At 54.0% G+C, this 25,180-nt stretch overlaps 1 protein-coding gene and 1 long non-coding RNA gene across 2 annotated transcripts in view; both read left to right on the top strand.

Moving 5' to 3' along the window:
* Nucleotides 1-6,430: 6,430 nt before the first annotated feature.
* On the top strand, nt 6,431-6,905 carry LOC124506765 (uncharacterized). The gene is made up of 2 exons (XR_006960873.1): nt 6,431-6,465; nt 6,561-6,905. It is a non-coding gene; the product is annotated as an uncharacterized LOC124506765 (long non-coding RNA).
* Nucleotides 6,906-13,835: 6,930 nt separating this feature from the next.
* Nucleotides 13,836-25,180, top strand: part of CHST15 (carbohydrate sulfotransferase 15) — a 78,476-nt gene continuing 67,131 nt past the window's right edge. The window contains exon 1 of the mRNA XM_047073571.1: nt 13,836-13,908. The gene's annotated coding sequence lies outside the window, so the exon portion shown is untranslated. The remainder of the gene's footprint in view (nt 13,909-25,180) is intronic.

Here is a 25,180-nt window from a genome sequence, read left to right as displayed (position 1 = left end):
TAGCGGGGGGGTGGGGAGTCTGCACAAGGGGTGTAGAGGTCTGAGTTGGGGCCATGGCCGCAGGGCAAGAGAGGAGGGGACAGGTTTTTGAGCTGTCGGCACGTAGAATCCAGAGGCCAGCTGGAAGTCAGGGAGATGGGGAGAGATCGGGGCAATTCCCAGCCTCTGCACTTGGGTGATTGCCATTCCCCGAGACAGGCATCCGGAAGGCAGCTTTGGGGGAAGATGAGGGGCTCAGGGGTGCATCTGCCCAGGATGCAGTGGGATACAACATTCTAGGACTTGGGAGAGAGACTTGGGCTTGTGAATCGTCAACCCACGGATCACAGCCGTCCCGTCTGCTCAGTCGACCTCCATGGCAGACCCCTGCCAGGCACCGCTTGGAGGAGGCAGGGCAACCAGCCAGTCCTGAAAGAACAAAGGGGAGGCTGACAGATTAAAAAGCACCATGTGTTAGCTCAGCAACTGAAGTTCTGATCAATTTCCAGTCTGCGAACTTCCAATGGATAGGGGGCGGGGGCGGAAGTGGGACAAAAAATTGAGGTGCTAATTATGGCAAGAGGAAGAACGCTGTTAACGCGGCGTGGACAGCCTGGGGCGCAGCCCGAGCACAGCACGTCAATATCCTGCTTTGTAATCTCTGAGGTAATTGAAGCGTGATTGACCCCCCAGGTCTCTGGTCTTGGGGATTTGGACTCCACTGTATTGTGAAGGGCTCCCTCCTGGAAGTGACTCTCACAGCGCGTCCTGTCCTCCTGGCAGACGGGAGCTATTGACAGATGCATCATAAAAAGCCTCGTGCATTATTAAGTGGCAGAGGTAGTTTCCTTGTGCCCCGAAGTCCTTTGCTGTTTTCTTGGTTGTTACTCTGACATTTCAAAGGCTTCTTCCAAGTCAGCCCGGACCCACGGTTCAGCCTCTAGGGACGAGTCCCATATCCCCGAACACGGCAGCTAGCGGAGGGTGAATCCCAGGTGGGATCTTTGCAACTTAATCAATACTTGCACTGGATTCTGGCCATTTTGCAGACGGGTAAATGGAGGTGCGGAGGCGTTAAGTCATTTGCCTGCTTCACGTATGAGAGTGCAGCCAGCGACAGAAGTGCTGCTCTGGCTTATGCAAATCATGGCTGCAGGTCCTCTGCGGAGGAAAGGAGCAGGTACAGCTAGAAAAGTCGAGGACTCCACCCAAATCACCCGCCCAAAAGGGGAAATACAGCCACCCTCGTCTGAGCCTCTCTGCCCTGTAGAAAGGCCCGAGCGCCTTTTATTCAACAGAGGACTGTTCAACAATAAGTATTTCTCACCCAGGGCCCCGAGAAGTTACCACTGTTGGCTCCTGCCCAGCCTGGCTGAGTCAGCAGGAAATCAGCCAAGGTGCAGAAAACCTTGTGTTCTGTGGTTTTGGTGTGTTGTTTTTTAAATATCGGTCTGGAAAGCAACAATGACTGAAAAACACACGTGAGCGCCAGCACCTCTGTGGGGCTCCGATCCCGGTCAGGGTCAGGGTCTTGGGGTGCTGGGAACATCTCGTGGGTGGAAGGGTGGAGGCGTGGGCGTTACAGGGGATTCGGAAAGGTGTCCGAGGCACCTTTCTCACCTGTAGTTTCTTATCTATAAAATGGGTCGATGAATTGTCTGCTCCTAGGGGCTGGAGCGAGGTTGAAGTTTTCTGCGAAGTAAAGAGGGTTTTAGGGGGAGAGCATCAGCCTTGGATTCGGTCCTTCCCGTCACACTTCTTCGCGGAGTCCTCAGGCAAGACTTCTCCTCTTTGAGAGACTACTGCTCGTTCGCAAAATGGTATGTTAGTATTTCCCATATGGATCTTTCCAAGCTAGGAATGGGGGCTCAAAGGACTGGACAAACATGAAAGTTTAAATTGTGAAGGTCTAGGGGCACCTGGGTGGCTCAGTTGGTTGGGCGACCGACTTCGGCTCAGGTCATGATCTCGCGGTTTGTGAGTTTGAGCCCCGCGTCGGGCTCTGTGCTGACGGCTCGGAGCCTGAAGCCTGCTTCGGGTTCTGGGTCTCCCTCTCCCTGCCCCTCCCTTGCTCACACTCTGTGCCTCTCTGTCTCTCGATAATCAATAAACGTTAAAAAAAAAATTTTTAAAAAGAAAATAAATTGTGAAGTTCTAGGTATATATATGTATGTGTGTATATATATATATATATACACACACATATATACATACATATATATATATATACATATATATATATATATATATATATTTTTTTTTTCACGCTGCTGTTGTAATAGTGCTTTGCCCGGAGCAGGCCCTGACTGGTGGGACCTTGTTTATCTGGGTTAGGCTTTTAGCCGAAACGGGGGACAGCTCCTTGGTTGGGGCTTAACAGAAAAGGACTGATTCTGTCTGTCCCTTCACATTGTTAATATTCCAAATAAGAATTATGCAGTCTTTTCTATGAATATTTGATTCTTTGACTCTTCAAATACCAGCTCAGCTCTCGGGCTGAAGTGGAAGAAGAAATAATTGTTTTTACAACGACCCGAGCCGGGGATGACAGCTGTAGGTCCTGGTCGCAGCCTGAAAAGGAATGTCCAAGGATTGTCTCAGTTTGTGTAATGAAATGTTGAGTCGGTGGTTCCTGGAGGGAGGGAGAAGCCACACCCAGCCCCTGTTGAGGTACAACATTGAAAGAACCGACCGCTCAGCCCTGAGCCCCTGAGAGGCAGGAGGGAAACCCTGTGTGAAGGCTGCCTTCCAGGTGAGCTCCCCGCCCAGGACCCACGGAGGCCCAGCCCCGGGGGAGGGGGAGGGGACTCTAGGCTTCACGTCCAGTGCAGCCCCCAGTGGGCACCTGTGGGAGGCAGGCCATGGTCAGGACTCAGGATGAAAAGGGTCCCCTCCGCTTGGTGCAACGACAATGTGTCTTCCTCGCTCTGGAAAGAGGCAAGGACCAGGCCTGCCTTTACTGCAGAACCCAGAGATCTCTTGGCCCAGGAAAGATCCTTCTTACCTCTTGGCTTCTTGGGTCCTGGGCTCCTCTCTCCCAGAATGCTCCCTCCCGAGAGGCCAACCAGAGGCCAGATCCATCGCATCTACCGTGATACAGCCTGGTGTGGACCAGGAAATAAAAGGAGTAAACAAGAGACGGCAAATGGCTCAGAGGACTATAATCACGACGTTGTCATCTGAAAACGCTCACGGTCCTTGTTGGCATGTGTTATTGGTGCATAAATGTGTGAATCGGGAGCGAGGTGACCGGTGGCTCCTCAGGCTCCTGAAGGGACCCCTGACTGTGTGCTCCAGCCCGTTGAGTGCCACCCTGCTAGGGTGGGACTCTCAGGTGACATCTGGCCTATTTGTGGGTTGGGGGGCTGGTACCTTGAACAGAGCACTGATTCAACAGGCCATGAGCCCCACCCTGTCTCTATGTAGCAGCGAGCCTGGGAGAGCATCCTAGGTTCCTAGGGAGGAACCAGTTCGTCTCTTTCCCCCCTTTCTCCTGTGGCCTCTGTACCTCCCGGTAGCTGGCCCATTTTCTCACTCTGCCCCTTTCCTCGGCAGGCTGGAACAGGTTCGAGACCAGGCCTCTGAGAGGTTCCAAGAGGTCAGAGGGCCTAACCCCACCACTGACCAGAAGGGCTCACAACTCAATTCTGGATCGACGGCCCAGCTGTGAAACCAGCCTCCTCTGGTCCCCCTGATGTGGCCCATGGATTTAAATCCCCAAGTCATGCCTTGGCTGAGTACTCCCTGGCCCAACCTCCTCAATGCTGAGAATGCCTAAGACTTAGAAGGTGACAAGGCCACCTGCAGTCTTCTCTTCTATCTGGGAGGGGAGAGGGTGGGGCAGGAAGAGAAAGGCTTTCACTGGTCACTCACTGAAGGTAGAGGGCCCCAGGCTCTTTCCCAGGGCCAGTGTGCAGCCAAGGGTGGAGATGCGAGCAGTGTCTGGGCTGTTGTGTCTCGAGTGGCGGTGGGAGGAGCGGGGGGATTTAGAGAAGAGGGTCAGGTGCTCAGGTAAGGCGAGAGGCGTCAAAGGTAGACTCGGAACCCAAACTTTTCTGTCTAAGGGGGCTCTCCCCTCTGCTCTGGGCTGTCTGTCCCTCTCCACCCCTGGCGCCTCCCCTCCTCCATGCCCCCATCCCCCAGACAGCACACCCACAGTCACAGACGGGGACACTGCAGGGTTGGAAGGTGACTCAGAGCTTCTCTGACCACAGGGGCTATTAGGGATGGATGGATCCTGCGTTAACTACAACTTACTGAGTTGCTTCCTGCTTTTCGCTTACTGAGAACGTTATCGGAAGGATTTAATGAAACTTGTTAAGTCTTCTTAAAAACCTAACCAAGTGAGAAAGCTCACTGAGCCCTGCCCTTAAACTCTGACATTTGCTGACCTCCTTGTTAACAAGGGGAAGACACCCATCAGCACCTGGCTGGAATTTAATTTCTGTGTTCTCTCTTACTTATGTTTACTTTTTGAGAAACTTTTATGGCAAATGATAGCGGCTTTTCCATTTGTGAGGAAAAGAGATCCCCCCCTTAAAAATGCATCTTAAAAACTCCTTTTTTACCGTGGACATTTCCCAACTCAGACCAGAAATCGAGATGGGTGCCTGACGTACCACCCTCCAGCATCAACCGTCGTTGGCCTGGGGCGAGTGTCATTTCTTTATTTCCCTGGCTCTTCCCACACTTCCGTATCGAAGCAAGTCCCAGCTTTGTCAGTGTATGTTTCAGGATGTAAATTGCTTCCATGTGAGTGTGTTAGAAGAGCATGGTATGCTAATCATCGTATAGGGAGGTCCAGATAAACGGCAAGCTAAGAGTGGTCTGAATAACCGGGGGTTGGGACCCTTGCCGACTGAGTGCATGAGACACCTGCGTGAGAAGCCAGGCCAGGCACAGACACGGCACTTGGTTCTTCCCTTCCGAATCCTTTCGGACTGGGGGCCTCCAGAGGGCAGGGCTGCCGACCTGGAGGCCCAGGTGGGGGGTCCCCAGACCCACCCAGGAAACGTCTTCCGAGGAAGCAACGACGCCCAGGAGAAGCTAGTCTATGGGACTTCCTGACGCAGACGTCTGGCAGGTTTAAAATGACCCCGACCTATCACCTTTGCCCCCAGGGTCACGCTTGTGAATATGTCAGTTACGTGGCAAAAAGGACCTTGCAGAGGTCAAGTCACTAATCGGTCAACCTTAAGACAGGGAGATTTTTCTGTGTTATTAACATCCTGGATTCTCCTTGGTGGAGTCCATGTAACCACAGGAGCCCCCGAAGGCAAGACGAAGAGAAAAGCAGAGGGGCTCCAAGAGGGAGAAGGACTTGACTGTTGTTGCTGTTTTGAAGGCAGAGGAGGCCACATGAGAAGACACGCGGGTGGCCCCTAAGAGGAGAGAGAGAACCCCAGCTGACAGCCATCGAGGAAGCAGGCACCTCCGTGGCCGCAAAGAAATCGATTCTGCCAACAACCCGAATGAGCGTGGAGGTGGTTTCTTCCCCAGGACCTGCAGATGAGAGCCCAGCGTGGCTGACACCTTGGCCTCATTCTCGTGACACCTGCAGAAGATAGCCCACCAGACTTCCGACCCACGGCGCTGCGAGGTAACAGATGGGTATTGACCGAAGCCGCTGAATTCGGGGTAATTTGTTTCACAGCAATAGAAGGCCGGTACAGAGAATGAACACCTCCCGTCACCTCTAGTGATGCGTAATAAGGATGCTAATGACCCGTTTTGGCGAGAGCACAGTTCCAAGAGCTAATCCGGTTCCATCTTTCGTGTCAGGAGCGGGGATGTGAGGCCCAGAGAGGGGAAGGGGCCCACCCAGGGTCTCGTAGCAAACCAGGCAAGTCATTGAGTGCAGAACCCAAGCCCGGGACCCTGCAGCTCATTCGTTCACCAAGTGCCCCAAGTGTAGCGAGCAAGGTTCAGCCAGGTCGGAGGGAAGGCCCCCGAACAGGGTGCTCACAGCCTTGCAGCACCCCATACCACGCCACAGCCGCAGCCACCCTCTCGCTGGGTTTCCGTCCGGGTTTTTGTTTTGTTCTGTTTTGCTTAGACAACGGAAGCTTGTTTTCTCACAGTTCTGGAGGCTGAGAAGTCAAAGGCCAAGGTGCCAGCCAGGTCGATTTCATACTGATGCCTCCACTCTTGGCTTCGGGCCGTGTGCTCACGTGACCTCCTTTTTGTGCATGTTTGGAGAAAGAGAGCTCTCTTTTTTCCTTTTCTTATAAGGCCATCGATCCAACAAGGATTAAAGCGACGACAAAAGTAAATCTGATCGGTCACCACCGTAGGATGCTGGAGAACCAAGCCATGGATTTTTTTTAAATTTAATTTTATTTATTTAATTTTTCATTCTCTTATTTTATTTACTTATTTTTTTTAAAGCAGGCTGTACACCCTGAGATCTCACAACCCCGAGATCAAGAGTCTCCCACTCTACCGACGGAGCCAGCCAGGCGGCCCCGAGCCATAATTCTGAAAACAGTAAATGAAAAAATTAAGCGTTTATATTGCCTTCTCTTTACTAACTGTACCACAAGGTAAGCCGATAATAGTCAAGGAAAACTTTTCTTTTCTAGGAGTGTTCCATCCAAGAAATGAAGAAAGAATAGTGGATTTTGGATGTTATAGTTTTGGATTTAGAAGCATTGTTAGCTAGCAACATCACAAGAAGAAAGACAGCCAGAAGTCACGTGCTTCTGCTGGAAACACACATCACCATCGGCCAGGTCTTCTTATCAGAAATATCTACCCTGAGTCTGACCAAGCCTGTACATCTTCTTTACCCGCTCATCCGTCGATGGCCACCTATCTTGCTTCCACATCTTGCCTATTGTAAAGACCACTGCAGTGAACCTAGGGGCACACACATCCTTCCAAATTCATGTTTTCACCGTTTTTCAAATAAATACTCAGAAGCGGAATTGCTGGATCGATTTCTATCTTTAACTTTTTGAGGAACCTCCGCACGGTTTTCTAGGGTGGCCACCCCAGGTTGCATTCCCACCAACAGGGCGCGAGGGTTCCCTTTTCTCCACGTTCTTGCCAACCCTGGTTATTTCTGGTCCTTTTGATACTTGCCACTCTAGCAGGTGTGAGGTGGCATCTCACTGTGCTTTGATTTGCGTTTCCCTAGTGATTAGGGATGTTGAGCATCTTTTCATGTGTCTCTTGGCCGTTTGTATGTCTTCTTGGAAAACATGTTTATTTGGGACCTCTGCCCATTTTTTTTTTTCTTTGCTTTTGAGTTGTAGGAGTTCTTGATATTTTGGATATTAACCCCTTATCAGATCTATGATTTGGCAGATTATCTCTCCCATCCAGTAGGTTGCCTTTTCATTTTGTTGATGCTTTCTTTCGTCGTGTGGGGCTTTTCGGTTTGATGTAGTGCCGCTTGCTTATTTTGGCTTTTGTTGCCTTGGCTTTTGGAGTCAGATCCAAAAAGTCATCACCAAGACCAGTGTCAGGGCCCTTACCGTCTACGTTTTCTTTTGGGAGTTTTACGGTTTTAGGTCTTACATTCAAGTCTGTAATCCCTTTTGAGTTAGTTCTTGTGTGTGGTGTGAGATAGTAGTCTAATTTCATTCTTTTGCATGTGACTGTCCAGTTTTTCCCAACAGCATTTATTTATTTTTCTATGTTAACATTTATTTATTTTTGAGAGACAGAGACAGAGCATGAGTGGGGGAGGGGCACAGAGAGAGAGGGAGACACAGAATCCGAAGCAGGCTCCAGGCTCCGAGCTGTCCGCACAGAGCCCGATGCGGGGCTCGAACTCACAAACTGTAAGATCATGACCTGAAACGAAGTCAGACGCTTAACAGACTGGGCCACCCAGGTGCCCCTCCCAACGGCATTTATCGAAGAGACCCACTGGGTTTCAGTGCCATTAAAGCAACTTCTAAGGAGCTGCCTTTTCTCTAGTTTCCATCTGAGAGCAGGTAGTCCCTAGAAATGGACACCGATGTTTTCTGATGCCATTGTCATAGAGCCACCGTGTCTGTTGTCCGTGAGTCACTTTGGGAAGCAGTGTGAATGGAGCACAGGAGGGTACGAGAGCCTTGGAGTAAGACAGGCCCAGAGAAGAGGCAGGACTACAACGTAGACATGAGTCACCTTGCAGGGGCAGGGGAGGGGTCACAAATATTTAATTATGGGGCTAGCCCGATCAGATTTGTGTGTTGGAAAGATCCCAGCTACGTATGTAGAAAAAAAAAAAAACAGTTCGTGGAGGTCAAGGAGAGGAGGCAGGGAGAGTAGCTAGAGTTAGCTGCAACAGATCCCAAGGGAGAGATGAGATGGGTCCAAACTAGCAGTTCTCAACTCCACTGGGCACTGGGGGAGCTCGTGAAATACACAGATTCCTAGGTACCATGCCAGGGATTCAGATTCCTGGGCCCCGCGCTCGACCTATAGAAACGGAATCTCGGGTTTCAAAGCCCGGGAATCTGAATTTTAAAATCCTCCCAGGCTTCTAAGGCGAGCCAGGCTTGGGAGGAGGATGGTGGCTGATTGGAGGTGCAAGAGCGAAGGATGACACTGGGGCTTCTGCATCAGGCACCGGGGCAGGTGCGTGATGGGAGCATTCGTAGAAATGGCTGTTGCAAAGCACACAGCGGGTCTGGGTTGGACCCAGCAGCGAGGCCGGGCGGGGAGGGAGCGCAAATCGCGAACAGCCAACTCAGAGCCTCTCTGTGTGTGGGTGTTATTCCCATTATCCTCCCCAGCACCGCTTTGTAACATTTGACTGCGTTACATGCTCAGCCAGGAAAATGAAATTTATTTAGAAGGCCCAGGTATTTCACATCTAGGGCAGGAGGCCGCTGTAAATTGACCAAGTCAACAGCTCATTTTTGCTCTTGGGTGGATTGTAGCTCTTATGACAGAAGCGAGTGGAAACGCTACCGGCTATAAACTTTCACCTCATTGGCAAAATGTCGATTATGCAGCTAAAAACCTCTGGTGAGTAGGCGCTGCCCTCCGACAATTGGTAGCAACAGAGTCTCGGGCGGTGATAGCGATGACATTATGTCTCTTTCATCACCCGCACGGTCTTCGTATGGCCAATTACTGGCCCTACATTCACTCCTGGCCTCAGATACTGCAGAAAAAAGAGGCTGTTCCCATGGTGCTGTCATCGCTCAAATCACTTGGGGTCCTCGACTGATTTTCCTTCAGAGGTTTCTGCCTGTGCTTTTAGGACCTCCAATCTTCATTGGGCGGGGAAGGCATCGGATTCTAGGCAAGAGTGAAAATCACAGGAAGTTAAGTCTGGCGGACAAGGCGCTAATCAAGCCAGGGGGTTCCAGTGGGGTCACTCACCAGGCATTTACTGGGTGCACCTGCCACGCCAGGCGCTGAGCTAGGGGCTCCGAGTGCTGACACGCATAGGCCCCCCCCGTTCCTGTCCCCCCGGGGCTTACAGCGCTTCACATTCCTCAGCTGGGAACTCTGAGATGCAGCCTGTGAACGCCTTCAGGCTGTGGCAGCATCTTAGGAGTAAGGGAGCCGTTTCTCTCGGGGGAGTAGGCAGCTCTCAGGTGCGAACACAGGTTCTAATGCTTGTTTGAAGCCGGCCCTGCTTCTCCCTTCCGTGGAGAAGTTTCGACGCAGAGTCGAAGTCTGCAGCTTTAAGGAACCGCGAGTTGTTAGTACCCTCAATCCGGTAGAGGTTTTTGGATCGGGTGTAGGAAATTTTCACAAGAACCTAAATCTCACGTCGATTTGTGATGGATTAGCATACCAAAATTGGCGGAAAGTGCACTTAATGGATGCATTACTGCAGAAGGGATCTGTCTAACCAGAGCATTTCTAAATTTATGAAATTGAAATGCACTTCAGGTTACCGAGCAGTCTAAATTTGTCAAAGTCACAGGGCTGGAGGCAGGTCGTTGCTGGTGGCAGGGATCTGAAGCCAGGTCCACAGAGCGAGGGCCTGTGCGAGGATCCCCAAGGGCCCCTCACACCCAGGTGCGGCCCCTCCCCGCACGGGGAGCTTCCAGCAGCCCTCCACCCCCATGCTGTCCCCTTGGAAACAACCTCAAATGTGGGGACAAGGTGAAAGTGAATTGCAACTTCATCCCCGGTTCTGGTTCTCTGGTCGAGTGCTCATTGCAAATGAAGGCGTCAGCTGATAATGATGGCCTTAGGCATTTAAACTGTTCTTCCTTCTTTCAGTGGCTTTTGCATCGCAGTGGGAGGCCCTTGGGAGACCCCACTGGCTCTGGTCTCCATGCTCTAATGGAATGACCAATGGCAAAGTTTCTGCTGTTGAGCTGGGGCCTGTAGCAAGTAGTGCTCAAGGCCCGGCCTTATCTCCTTTCCTTCTGAGGGGTCTGCTGTCCCCACTTTCAGATTATGGGGTCCGGGTCCTTTCAGAAACATGACTCCCATCCCTTAATCCCTTGCAAAGGGACTCCCAATAGCAATTCGTCTGGAGTTCACAGCTCTGTAAAATGCCAGGCCGTGGCTTTCAGTCTTCCAGCTGGAGACACTGGAAGGCCAGAGAAGGGCTCCAGGTCTCATAGACAGCTGGTGGCTCAGAGCCTGGGTCTTCTGAGCCTCGGTATTTCCGAAGCACTTAGCACGTACGTGGCGTGGAGAGTGGCCCACGCTGTGTTCACCCCTTAACTTGGTTCTCGCTGCACTTTCCCATCAGGCGTGCCTGCCATTAACTCGAATTCGTTGGCATTCGCTCACACTAATGGTATAGGAGAGGCTTCGGTGCTTTTCCTGGGTTGTTTGGTTTCTGAGCCTCTGTCTCCTTGCCTGAAAAATGAGGATAAGCATGGCCGGCTCACAAGGCTGTTGTGGTCCAAGGATGTAGCGTAGGAAAGTGCTTAGCAGAATAGGAAAGTGGTTAGCAGAGTGCTTATCACGTGGCGGGGCTCTGTGTGTCCCCATCCCTAGGAGGGAATGGAGACTTGGTCACCTTGGCGGCTCCAATATTCACTCCAGTGTGTGGCACAGAGCAGGTGTTCAGGGAATGTCTGCTGAATGAATGAGTGAATGAATGTGACTCGGTAGCCATGAGAGGTCCCTGGCCTTCCAGTTTTCTGATGTGCTTGCACTGCATCCTATAGAATCTCTATTCAAGCAATACCTGTTCACCGGTTCAATTTATTGGTCCAAAAAGTTGTTACGTGACTGTTCTGCACAAAATTCCTTTCCATAATGCTGGCTGCTAATCATAGCTAATATTTCTGAGCTCTTGCGATGTGCCAAGATTTGTGCTTAGTGTTCTTTCAAACATTTTGACGTTAATCTTCACGCAAGCCCCCGCCAAGGGAATGTATCAGTCAGCTACTGCCACAATAATGCTGCGTAACAAACTCCAGCACTGAGCGGCTTACAAGCATTTCCTCCCTTGCCCATGCGTCTGTAGGTTGGCTGAGGCAGTTCTGCGTCCAGCTGTAGATGGGGTGACTTCGTCCCAGGCTGCCGGTTGAGTTCGGGTCTGCTCCATGCGTGGTTATCCTGGAGCCTTGCTGGAAGAGACGGCAGCTTCTTGGGATCTCTTCTTCTCATTATGAGCCACCAGAGCACAAGAGAGGAAGCCCAGCTCTGCAACACATAGCGATCTCCTCATTCACTAACATCCTCTAAAATCTCACTGTCTAAAGTGAGTCATACGGCCAGGTCCAAAATCTTGGAATGGGGGAAATATATTCCATGCTCTACGGGGCTGTGACAAGGGTGTGGAGGTGTAATATCCCCATGGGATCACTGATTCGATTTACTACTAGTAGGTGCTATTGTCCCAACAGAAAGTGACATGCCCAAGGGACTCAGCTAGTAGGTATGAGAGGTATGGCGTGAACCCGGGCATTTTAACTCCAAAGTTATGGAAGCCTCAGGGTGTGCATATGGGGAAGGGGATATTTGTTTCTTTAAACTATCTTCATGTTTCCACCCATTAGCTGCCAATGTCACGTTGGCTCCATTCTCTCTCAGTTACACATCCATCGGTCTACCCTTTCGGTCATTCACACGTCTGGCTTTGGGGTGTTCTCTCAACCCTCCAGAATCATAGGCAAAGTGCAATTCTCGGGTAATTTTTTGAAACGTTGAGTGTGGAGGGCAAAAATTGCCCTCTGGTTGATCTCAGGCACGTGTATAAATACCTTTGGAAAGTCCCTGGTGGAATTCAGATCAAAGGGTACCGTGATTTTACTCAAAAACAATTTGCTCCGTGTCAACTGTGATTTCTGACACCTGAATTTGAAAGTGATCTGGGTGGGCCCGGAGCCATCTCCATAACGGGGTCATGTGTTTACTTGGAGGGAGGAGAGGAAAGACCGAGGTATGTGTGGCCATGGAATAATGTTCCACACAGCCTTACAGGAGCGGATTTCCTCCTCAGTGTTTCCATAGAACCTTCCCTGTGTTTGTTTAAACCCATTGCACACTCTGGTCTGACAGCTGCCTGGCCCAGGGCCTCCCTTGCAGACACATGTACAACTAACCCTCTTTAACAGCACCCTGCACTGTGCCCCCCGATGCAATTACTCGAGTATATAAACTTCACTGAAAGGCAGGCTTTTCTTGGGAGCCAATAAATAAGCCCCGAAGCCACAACGTGTGTAAGACCTTGAAAAATGGCATCATCATCTATTGGGAATTGTGAACCCTGCAAAAAGCAGCTCATTGTATTTTCAGAAAAAGGGTTTCGTTAAAAAAAAAAAATAATAATAATAATGAGCGAAAATCACCAAGCGGAGTCTATATGGAGAACGCAATGTAGTCTGAGATTCCGAGGCTGGTCTCTTTGCTGCCGCTTGCTTCGTAGATTTTATGTAAGAGGCATTATTTGCAGGAAAACAAGACACAGTTTTGAAGAATTCCCCTCTCATCCAGCTTCCCATCTGCAGTTATAATCCTCTGATTGTGACCTCTGCATTAGTTGCCATGGAGGCCGAGCACAAGTTGACGACCTCAGGGCAGGCTATAGTTTCTGGGGGGTGACAGGAAGCCTCGGGCAATACAGATCAGATTTTTCAGAACGAGAGGAAAGGGGGAAAGGCAGGATCAGGAAGCACCCCTCAGCGGCGGGCCAGCACTCTGCAGCATAGGAAACACTTTCAGCCCCACTTCTGGCTGCCTTGAGCCAGAGGATGCTGGACCATGGCCATGGGGACATGGGCAGGCAAAAGGCTGTGTGACTGAAGACAAAGATGGTTTTTTTCTGTCCCTTGGACCTGTTTCCTGAGAGGCTGGGCTTGGTTGCTCCAAGCGCCCCCCAGGGTTGAGTCTTCCAAAAACCCAGTGTCTTTTCTTTAACTGATGGCCTCTTTGGTCAAGGGTCAGGGAGTCGACCACCGGGGCCGGTTCCTTGGCCTGGGACGGCCCAGGTGGTTTCCTGGAGCAGGAGTTTCCCGGCCACTGCGGCAGGGCTCCCGGTCCCGCGGAGCCTTCCCTCCCGGTAGAAGCAAACAGGCTGGGCCAAAGAGCCCGGGAGAGGCTTCGCGGGCTGCAAAAATACAACAGACGGCGCAGAACCCACCAGCGCCGTGGCCTTGCATATCAATGTATGGGCTGGCTGCAGACCGCCAAGTTCGTTAAAAACGTCTCTGGCAGAGCGTCGCGGGCCGACTTCAGGGGTTTCGGTTTGCTTTCTATTTGGAATCACCGCATCACACAAACCGTGTTTACTCGGAAGGGGAGGGGGCGGGGACCAAACCCACCGCGCGGCGCACACGCCTTGATCTCACATTCCAGACTCGAGCTGTGTCAGCGCGACATGGGGCGGGGGGAGGGTTCTCTTCGGAGGTTTCATTCGCCATCTGCACGTCACTCCCAAACTTTTCCTCCCTGCGCTCGGGGAGTCAGGTTGACGCGCCCTGGATGCGGGGCTCGAGGCGCCGGGCTGGGCGCGCTCCCGCGGAGCCCGAGCCGCAGAGGCTCCGGGGCTGGACTCCGGCTTCTCAGGTACAAGTTGGGTGCCAGGCGCGGGGGTGGGGGCGGCGAGGAGCGGCGGGCGGAGGTCTGGCTCGGAGCTCCGGGTTCCGGCGCCCCTCCGCGTTCCGGCCGGGCGGCGCGGGCGGCGGCGGGGCTGGGCGTAGGGAGTCCGGGCCGGCGGAGGCTGCGCGCAGCCTCACTCCCCGCGGCGCTCCCGGCGCGGCGGCGGCGGCGGCGGCGGCGGCGGCGGCGGCGGCGGCGGCCCAGGCAGACAATGAACTTGCGAGCGCGCCGAGCCGAGGCAGGTTTGAGCCCCGTGCCCCTCGGCCCAGTCTCCCGAAGCCCCCCCCGCCCCCCTCCCCCCGCGGACATCAGCGGGGGCGTCCCCTCGCCGCCGGTCCCGGCCGCCTCCGGGCACCCCGCGCTCCGGCGACCCCGCGGGAAGGGCTGCCCGGCGGCGGCGGCGGCGGCGGCGGCGGCGGCGCCGGGACTCGCGTGCCCCCTTCTTGGCTCGAGAGAATGCAGCCGGAGCTCGGGGACAGGGGACGAGGCGAAGGGGTGGTGGCGCTGCGGACGGCCGGAGGCCGGCGGGGGGCGCACGCCGCGGGGCACGCACGGGCCGGCTGCCCAGAAGAACGGCCCCGGGAGTCGGAGTCGGGGCGCCCCCGCGCCGCCCCGCTCTGGAAGCTGCAGGCGGAGGACGGACCGACCGACCGACAGACAGACCGGTGCTTTCACCGTGTGAGCGCGCGCCGGGTGGGTGGTGGTGGTCGGGGGAGGGGTGCGGGAATTCCCCCAGCCAGATGCTCGGCTCCCCCGCGCACTTCGGGGAAGTTTCCAGGCGCAGCCCGGGGCAGGTAAGTGGGCAGCCGCCTCTCTCTCTCCCCGACCCTGGCTGGCAGCCACCCCCGGACCGCCCGCTGCGGTGCCACGGGCGCTTTGGGCCGAGGAGGCGGGAGGACGCGGCGGGGGAGGGGGGGTCCCCAGGCACCCACGCCTGTGGGACCCGGTCCGGCGGGGGACACCGCGGGGGCGGGCGTGGGAGGAGACGGGGGCGCGGCCGGGCCCGGAGCGGCCTGAACTTTTGCTCCCCGCCCCCTCCTCCTTCCTCTCGGCCCTCCGCCCCCTGCCCCCTCCCGGCTGCCGGCCGTGGCGCGGGAGGCGGCGGGACTCGGGAGTTGCCGGCGCTTCTCGGCGGCGGCGGCCCCGGCCGGCTGGGCGCGGCGAGCCGAGCGCGGCAGGTCTGAGCGGCGCGGCGGCGGGGAGCGGGGGCTGCGGGGCGCCGAAGCCGTGGCGGAGCCGGGGAGGCGGCGGCGATCGTGCCGGAGCGCCAGGGCGTTGGGCTGCGGGTGCGGGTGCGGGTGGAGAGGACGCGTGGCGCAGTGGGCCCTCTCGGAGCCCCCTGGGAGGGCGGGATGGAGGCGGCCGGGTGAAGGAACCTCGCCTTTGGGGAATGAATGAAGAGCTGGGAAAGCGCCTTCCGACTCCTCCGGGCGAATGGATTGGCCGGCGTGCGCGCGCGTGTGTGCGTGTGTGTTTGGGATTCGGAGCCGCCTGGGTCCTGGGCGCGGCTGCCTGGCCGCCCCGTCGCGGTCCTGGTGCCCACGTTGCCCGCCCGCCCCGCGCCCTGGCGTGGCCCTCGGGGCTGGAGAGGCCGGCGGAGACACGGGAGGCGGGGGCTCGGTTGCCGGCTGCTGGCGGCTGGACGTCTGCGCCTCGCGTAGGGAGGCTCGAGAAGCAGGCGGCGAGGCTGGGGCTGAGGCTAGCTCTGCGGGGGCCCCCCGTTTGCCCCGTCCCCCGCGTGTTCACACCGGGTGAGTTGATGGCGCGGAGTTTGGGGGATGAAGTTGTGTTCTCAGGAAGCCCCAGGACGCCCCGGGAAGGGATTTGGCGCGGCGTTCAGTGAAGCGGAGCGGGGGGGGGGGGCTCCGCTTCTGGGCTCCTCCGTAGTGCCCCCCAGCCCCTCTTTATCAGCTGCAGTTGCCATGAGGGCAGCCAGCCCGCCGAGCAGAAAGGCACCTTGAGGGCATGTGCACGCCCTGCGGGGCCCCGGAGGAAACCCAGGTTTGGAGATTTGCCCGAAGTTCCTCTAGGACCTTCCCACCCCGCTCTCCATCCCAGCCTTCCTGCCCCCCCCCACCCCCACCCCTTGGAAAATCAGGAATCCTCCCTTACAGAACGTGGCACTTAGGGGTTTTACAAACTGAATGTTGAATCGGGATGTTTTGATTGCTACCTAAACACATTGGAGTCATACATGCTTTTGCTTAAAATAGCGTGTGCACAAAAATATCTTTTAATTAGGTGGTTTTTATCAAATAAGTTTTTCTCTACAATACTCCTGGAAGATTGGCAGGAAAATGTTCTTTTTGCCTCGTCCTGGACGAGGAGGCTGAGCCAGGAAGGTGAGGCTGCTTGCCATGGTCTCCCTCTCAGCGTGGGTTTGAGCCAGAAGTAGGGCTGCAGGTCTGGGCTTCCCTTCAAGGTCCCCAGGAGAACCGTCTCTAGGCTCCTGGGAAGGAAATTCAACAGCGTCTGTCTTTTCTGATCAATGCATGACTGCAGTGAGCTGGCTTGTGGGTGAAGCAAGCAGCACGAATTCATCCAGGTCTGGGGAGCAGGGGTGGGGGGAGGATGGCCAGGTCAGGGGGAGGGGGCAGGTCTGCCCACAGTAGGGTACAGGTATGCCTTGCTTTTCTTTGATGACTAGAGCTTGTGGTGCCCGAACCACAGTCTCGGCCAGGCATCCCAGCACCGTCGCTGTGGCTTCTGTGCAGGCTTCTCTTTCTGTACCTTTCTCTCCTCTGTTGCTGCTGCCCCTGGCCAGGAGAGGCAAGGCATTTGGTTTTCTACCTGCCGGAAAGAGAGAAGATTAATCCCTGCATCTGGAAGAGGCAGTGTTTGCAGGAAAGGTTGGGAGAGGTTGGAAAGTGGATTGTGTTTATTTGGTGTTTGGAGAAGAGTGTAAAAGAAACTCCAGGTTAACCAGCTGGGCCACAGGAACCTCAGGCCCTTTGAACCTGCACTATCAGAAGCTTTAGGTTAGTCTGGGCTGTGATTAGATTGTGGTTGTCCAAGGCCGTGTAGGACCCAGCTGGAAATCGCCCTTGCAAGTGCAGGGGGAGAAGGAGAGGAGGGAGATTCTGGGGCTGCCCTGAACGGGTGAACCATGCCCCACCTATAGGGGGCAGCTTTCACTCGGCCTCGGCCGGTTGGAAAAAAACAGACTTGGTGGGTCTTGTTTGTTTTCAGGAGAATTTTCAAGCGTGGACATTCAAGTGTGGGTTCTCATTCTAGAAGTGGAGTAAAAGGTTGGGGTGGTTGTATTGCCAGGAGGTCTGAAGTTTGACATCTGGCCCCGTGTCCTACCATCAGGGAGATGTGATACATGGTAAGACTTGTGGCTCACCACCCCCCCTTTCCCCAAGGGCCCAGGGACTAAGCGCCATGTGCCAGGCTCTGTCACACACGTGTGTGTCACGCACTCAATCAGTAGCTACCTGATGGAGACCCATCACGTGGGAAGTGACGCTACTAAGACTTCTTATATGATTTCCCATCCCCTTCCTAGTGCCTCTAGGTCCAGGATTGCAAAGATACAATTTGGAACCATGTGTCAGGGACGGGAATGTTCTTAAATTCTAAAAGCAGACACTACCTTTAAAAGTAGTAGCTGGGGAAAGTTGGGTGGCTCAGCCAGTTAACCGTCTGACTCTTGGTTTCTTTTCTTTTCCTTTCATTTTTTTTTTAAGTTTTATTTATTTTGAGAGAGAGAGCCAGCATGAGCAGGGGAGGGGCAGAGAGAGAGGGAGAGAGAATATCAGGCTCCACCCCATGAGTGCAGAGCTCCCCCACGCAGGGCTCCCGCTCAGATCTCGACCTGAGCTGAAATCAGGAGTCAGACGCTTAACCGGCTGAGCCCCCCAGGTGCCCCTCGGACTCCTGGTTTCTGCTTGCGTCATGATCTTGCAGTTGGTGGGATGGAGCGAGCCCCGCGCCGGGCTCTGTGCTGGCAGCGTGGAGCCTGCTTGGGATTCTCTCTCTCCCTCTCTGCCGCTCCCCGACTCGTGCCGTCTCTGTCTCTCTCAAATAAATAAATACAACTTAACAGTGGTAGCTGGCATGGGAGTGTCACTTAAGTGAGCAGTCAGCTGGCGGGCATCTCTCCAGCAGTATGTCGTTTGGCAAGTGATGCTTTCAGTCATTGTTCAGAATCATGCCGCCTGTCTTCCCTTGCAGTCTGTCTGTTGGGATGCCGGGGAGTATATTCAGTTACTTCCGTGGGTGATTTTGTGCCTGTCACGTGAGCCAGGAGATCGTGTTCTCGCTTAGCCGAGCAGGTGTCGGGAGACCGAGTGTTTTGACGTGCACAATGTATTTCTTTATTGTTCTCCAGTGCGGAGGTCTGATTTCCTTCCCGAGATGCTCCTCCTTTACAATAAAGCCGGAGAAGATGACCCATGTTTTCGCAGCATGAAACAAGCTTAAAGGTGGCAGTTATCTAGTTAGTCTATCCCGTCTAGGTAGCTAGGAAGAAAAGTAAAGGCTTTGTGTTGATTTGGGCCAATACAGTGTTTTGTTTTGTTTTGTTTTTTTTTTTTTTTGACATACGGGGGCTGGGGAGGCGGACATTTGGTCACAACAGCTGTCACTGGCTGGGTCCCCACTGGTTCCCAGCTGGCCCTGTGCCAGGCAGGTCGGACAGGTGTCCCCCTTTGTCTCTAGTAGAGGGCGGGGAGGCTGCTTGAGATCACACAGACCGAGCTTTCAGCCACCCAGGTGTCCAGGAGGAAGGATGAGGGAACGACAGCGGGGTCTGGAGGGAAAGAAGACAGGGTACAAGGCAAAAACTGTGGCTTCCCCAGAAGGGGAAGGTGGGTGTGAATCAGCAAGTGCTACGTTAGGGGGAGGTGGCCCTGGAAAGTAGGTTTTCAGTCTCTGCTGGCTTCAAAAGGGGTGTGAGGAACCTCAGGCGTTTCGGCAGCGATGATGGGAGGCATTGATGCATCGCCCCAGGTGTGGGCCCAGGGCCAAGTGCGCTGGGTTGGGGCGGGGTGGGGGGAGGGGGGGAAGCACACAGCCAGGGCAGCACCCAATTAGTGGGCAAGGCAAAGCTTGCACAAGTTGGTTATGTAACACCGCTGGCAGGAAGGACATGGTTAGCGGCTCTGAGGTCGCAGTGGTCTGGAGTGACTTCGTCCCCCGGCCTGACGGGCCGCTGTCTCATACGTGAGTCGACACCTGCCAGGTGCTCGGAGCAGGGCCTGGCGCACAGGAAGGAAGCACTCCCGTACTCTTGAGTGCTGGAGCTCATAACCAAGGACAGAGGACGCCTCTGAACGCCCGGAAATTGCGTGGACAACTTTTGATGAAGATGGTCGGTGTGTGTATTTCAGAAGGGGGCGCACGATTTCAACAGATTCTGCCTTCGGACCTCGTAAGGCCAGGAGCCCCAGGACACCTTAGATCCTGTAGATCCTGTTCAGGTTTTCTTTGGCTGGCTGCTTTACCTCTCGGGCCTGTTTCTTCGTGTGTGTGTGTGTGTGTGTGTGTGTGTGTGTGTGTGTGTGAGCAGGGGCCGGGTAAACGGTCACTTTGCGACCCCTTCACCGGACACCGTGGGGAGGCCGTGGGTCAGTTCGGCGGTGTTCCCCACTTGTCACAATGAAGCAGGGCAGACCAGGCAGCTCTCGCCGGAGACGTGCGGGGACAGCTTGCTTTCGGATGTTACATCTTGAGCCCCACCGTAAGCTTCCAAGAGTCCTGAGCAGGCTGGCAGGGGCCTCGTTGCTGGCCCAGGGCTCCCCCTGACACCTATTTTATGCTTCTAGAACTCGTCCTGGCCCCGGCCTTTCGGCTCTCGGAAGAAAGGGAGGTTGGCAGATCGTCAGGAGTAGAGGGTGTCATTATAATGGAAACTTGGACACTTTCCAGGATTGTGTTTGTGGTGAAAATATTGAAGCAGGCAGCCTAGTCACCCAGGTGCCTGGAAACTACCCCAACATGGGCAAATAATTAGATGCAGACCAGGCATAATTATTTTTTCCTACATTGTGCTGGAACCTGGTCTTTTTACATTTTCTCTTGAAATGGGATACCCTCCTTTTGATTCGTCTGCTCCCTGGGGTGGAAAAGACAGCGGTGGTCTGGAGCAGGAGGGGAAGACCGTGAGGGGTGGTGATTCTGTCCCTGCCAGGGCAGCCCCGGGTCATGGGGGAACTTCTGTCCTGCTCTGCTGTGCCCTTGCGGGGACCCGCCCCGAGGGCCTGGGGCATCTTTGCTCTCAGGTTGGAACCTGCATCCCAGAGTCCGAGAGGTCTGCAGAAGTGCATTCCTGTCTCATGCCCTCGATGGAAGGGGCCGGGGAGCTCTGTCTGCCCCTCGTGACACCTGTTTACTCACACACGCTGATGGAAGTGAACTTCAGCCCCTTCACATTTGCAGTGAATCAGATGTTTGGTGCCTCCATGCAGACGTTCTTTTAGCCTGGGTGTTGAGTCCCTTAGAGACCCTTGGCGGGGCAGCTCAGGGGGTGGGTGAGCCTGGCACCATGCTGACCAGGGTGGGAGTCCCTCCTGTGTTTCTTTTTTTTCCTTTTTTTTCTTTCTAATGTTTATTTATTTTGGAGAGGGGGGCAGGGACAGAGGATCCGAAGCAGGCTCTGTGCTGTCAATAGCAAGCCCCACACGGGGCTAGAAGTCAGGAACCATGAGATCGTGACCCGAGCTGAAGTCAGAGGCTCAACTGAATGAGCCACCCAGGCGCCCCATCCTTTGTTTCTTTGCCCCTTTACCATAACCCTGAGCGACTGGCCTACCCTTCTTGTGCCTCAGTTTTGTCATTGGTAAAGGGGGTTAATGATTTCTACTTTGTATTGTGTTTTGAGTATTAGAAGTAGCACAGTTTAGGGCTCCAGGGAGCTCCCCAAATTGAGCTCCTCTTCCTGGACAGCTTCTGAACCGAGAGAGAGAGAGAGAGAGAGAGAGAGAGAGAGAGAGAGAAGAGAGATGAGTGGAGATAAAAATGTGGCATCTGTCCTCGACTGAAGCCTACGTTGGAGAATGTGGCTGAGCTGGTGGGCATGGGGGCATCGTAGTCCCGAACTGAGGGCGCCCCCTGTCCCCCCCAGCCCCCCAGTCACAGGCAGAATGGGGAAGTTGCAGCCGCCCCGGGAGCAGCCCCCACCTCCCCGGGCAGCTGGTGGGGTGGCAGGTCTGCTCTGGGTGAGAAAAGGCAGGACTGGGTCACTCATATCCAGATCCTTGTTCCACGCTCCTGGGATAGTGTAGATACCACCGGGTGTAGACACACAGGCGGGGTGCTGTGCATGTGGGAGGAGACGTCAGGAGCGAGCAAGACGAGTCCCTTGCTGACATCCAGTAGTCAGTGTGGAGCCCGGGGCCTGGCCCTTGGTGGGGGCTGACAGATGGTGTCCGTTAGGGCAGGGGGGCATTGAAGTTAGGCAGCAAGGCCTTGTCGGCTACTTGTATCTGCAGAGCGTGGGAGTGATCGCCACAGTGAGTAAATGATTAGCCGTGGACCCCGAGGCTGCGTTCTAAACCGTGAGGCAGTTCACAAGGAGTGGAGGTATGTGCTGACCATGAGCCTGGCCGGGAGAACCGCGTCTGCCTCCCCTTGGCCCCCCGGCCCCCCCCCCCCCCCCCGCTCCCGTGGGGCCCCATCGCCACCTTCAGGAAACCTCTGCCAATAACTCGTATCGTCTCTGCCACATCTCCCCCGAGCCCCTTTGTCCCCCGTCCAAGTGTTACTTTCCTCTTCTGACCTTCCGTGTTCTGCTTCGAACTCCACCTTGAACCTATCTCACCTTGCATCATCTTCCAGTTTCCTGAGTGCCGTCTGCTTTCCCTAGCCCGGGGAGCCTCTCAAGGTTGAGGAAGGTTTCTAGGGGACCCGCTTACAACTAGGCCCGCAAAGAGTCGGGGGAGGCTTGCCGTTTATTGAAGTAATGAAAATGATTCTTTCAAAAACCCATTTCTCCTGGACCGTTACGGATCTTACGCGGGCCTCTGGGTGTGCACCCGGAAGGTAGAAAAGAGTCCCCGATTTGGTGCCCCGGTACAGGAGTTAACGCTTGCCACTAAATTTTTGAAGGGGTCAAGAGCCTCATGCAATAACCTTGGATTTCCTGGCATTAGGGTTTGGGGCCACTAAACAGCTTTGTGTGTGTGTATGTGTCTTGAGAGCCTTGGGGGGAAATGTTATGGAAATTTGGTTGGTGTTTCAGAAATATAAACAGGAGCCATCTACTCAGGGAAGAAATGTGGGGGCTGTTAGTGTTTCTTATAGCTGGCATAATGGCTTGTCTTTAAATTCCAGGCGCCTTTGTTTGGAATGTAAATATTTGCATTAAAAATATAAAGTATATCCTGGCGTGTATTTATTGCGGCCATAATTTCCAAACCCCAAATCAGACTATTGGTCTACAGAGGATTATTTCCTCTGATTTGTGAACCTGTTTATATAAAGAGTCTTCCAAATGTGCACACACACACAACCACATTTGCCTGTGCACGTAAGGGATCTCCAGGATTACCAAAGAGGGGGGTTGCCTTGGGGAGTCTGGGCTGAGTGTTTGTGCCTCCCAGTGTGCATTCTGCATCATGTTCTGGTAAGCAGCAGCCACTCTGAGGATGGCCAGATTTGGGCCCCGGTCCCGTGGGATTGTGTGGCTCCTCTGACCTCAGTTTCCTGGACATCCCAGGTAGGGGATGGACCACAGCTGGCTCATCTCTGGGCCACGTAACCAGACATTGATTTCAGAATTATTGTTGCTCTAGGAAGATGTGGAGAAGAATGGGCGTTTGGGGTCCGTTCTGTGGTCTGGAGGAGGCGGGGGGGCAGGACGTTCTCATTTCCGGTTCATGGTTGGACTCCGAAGGCCTCTGTGGGATGTCACCCTCCATGAGATTCTTGGGGACGGGTTAGCCTTTTCATTTTCCAGAGAACAGCCCTGCTTTGTCAGACATTTGGTGGAGACGGAGTTTTACCGCTTAGCTGGTCTCCGCCCTCTTCTCCAGAGTGAGAGGTGGGGGGCTGCAGTTGTGCTGGGCTAGGACCTCTGCTTCCAGTGGTGTGTGTGTGTGTGTGTGTGTGTGTGTGTATGTTGGAGGGTGGCAGCCCCAGATGGAAACCCTGTCTCCAAGTGACTCAACAAATGGAGAAGTGGAAGTCAGCCGGCCTGTTGGGGACAGCCAACCTGGGTGATATGTCGGCCAGCCCCAAATCTAGGCTTGTCCCCAACCCCCCGGCAAACTCTCCATCATCACAGGGTGGAGGGCAGAGGAGAAGGGGACACGGGGGTTCCTGGCAGGGCCTGGGGGACCCCACCTCTGGCCCCTGGTTCTCTGGTACCAGGGCCCACTTGTCCCTGCTTCCCAGCTACCCAGGATCCTCCCCTTGGTTGGGACCAGCTCCTCCTCGGACGCTGCGCGCTGTTACTTCAGGACCGGACTCGGTTGAGTCAGCAGGAACCCTCTGGCCCTCCCCATCGCCATCTTGAAAAGAGCATCTTGACCGAAGGAGTGTCAGGCCTCCCTCTGCTTGGGAACTTTTCCTTCCTTGGGCTCCAGGGATGCTGAGCCGCACATGGGAGAGGAAGCGAGGCAGGGAGACGGTGTGAGGAGAGAGGTATGGAGAGCTGGGATGCTAGCTCCAGCACTGCCCTGATGGGCCATCCAGTGTTAAGCGTGGAAGTTTCCATGTTTGGTTCTTTGACCCATCAGTGAACATTCCTTATCTGAAAGAAACATTGTCCTGCCTCAGAAATGGTGAGCGTTTAGGAAGGACCACTTCCTGGGTGTCTGGGTGTTCTTGAAGTGCGAGAAACTCACGGTTGCCTTTTCCGTGGTCATCTTTAGCCCAGCCCACGGTGACGCGACCCCACCTCGTTCCCCGTCACAGTTCTTAATAAAAGATTGTCTGATCCAGAAGGGCCCTGTGCGACCCCGGATTGGGCCAGCGATCCAAGTGCACTGTCCTGAGAGTCAGAGGAAATAGCTGCTTTTAGGACATGCTGAACTTGCCTAAGCAAGTTATCAGTCGGAATAAATAAGAGGCTGAAGGGACGCTCTGATTAATGAGAGTGGGAGCAGCCTGACATTTGTGTCGTCCTAACTTTGAAAAGCTATTTGTACTCGCTGTAGCAGTCTCTGTGAGAAATTAGATGTGGAAAGGTGTGCAGAAGACAATGGGCACTTAGCAAATGAGACCTCCTCGCCAGAAGCACCTTCCAGGCAAAAATAAAATAAAATAAAATAAAATTAAAATAAAATAAAATAAAATAAAATAAAATAAAATAAAAAAAATCATTCACCCACGGGTCGACTGTTGCAAAATCCAGGGATCCTTTGCCTTGGACAAAATTTGCATTGTAATTGATGCATTAATGGTGTAGTAAAATGAGGTATTAAAAAGTAGATGAAATCTCGGTTGCCATTAGGGGTAGAAAGGAAATTTGCTTTCGGCTGTTAAAACTGAAACAAATCGGTAGAAAAATGCAGGCCTGCCCACGTCTGAGTCAGCGGTTTTTTTGGATTGTGGAAGAAGATTTGCCCACTGAAAATCAGCCTTGTGCCTCTTGGACCAGCCCTGAAGCTATAGAACTGTTTGGGGAGGTGTGTGTGCACGCGTGTGGATGTGTGTATATGTATATGTGTGTAGGTATATTTAGCTTACAAAGTTCTCATCGAATTTATTTTTATTTTTATTTTATTTTATTTTATTTTTTATTTTATTTTTGGGACAGAGAGAGACAGAGCATGAACGGGGGAGGGGCAGAGAGAGAGGGAGACACAGAATCGGAAACAGGCTCCAGGCTCCGAGCCATCAGCCCAGAGCCTGACGCGGGGCTCGAACTCCTGGACTGCGAGATCGTGACCTGGCTGAAGTCGGATGCTTAACCGACTGCGCCACCCAGGCGCCCCTCGAATTTATTTTTAAAAATTATGCAACAGACTGCTTTTTTTTTTGTCCATTCAACCTATTCCCTTATTATTAGTTTAAAAAATTTTTTTAATGTTTATTTATTTTTGAAGGAGAGAGAGTCAGAGTGTGAGTGGGGGAGGGGCAGAGAGAGAGGGAGGCACAGGCTCCGGGCTCCGAGCTGTCCGCACAGAGCCCGACGTGGGGCTCAAACTCACAAACCGCGAGATCACGACCCAAGCCGAAGTCGGACGCCCAACCGACTGAGCCACCCAGGCGCTCCTAACCTCTTCCCTTTTCAAACAGCTTACTTGAGATATGAGATACAGTCCGCTCACATACCACACGTTTAAATTAAATC

This window comes from Lynx rufus, unplaced genomic scaffold (assembly GCF_022079265.1).
Source record: "Lynx rufus isolate CCGP_SWC_20201006 ecotype Redwood Valley unplaced genomic scaffold, mLynRuf1.p SCAF_11, whole genome shotgun sequence".
NCBI lineage: Eukaryota > Metazoa > Chordata > Mammalia > Carnivora > Felidae > Lynx > Lynx rufus.
The sequence above is the reverse complement of the archived record's forward strand: the minus strand, read 5'-3'. Positions and strand labels throughout refer to the sequence as shown.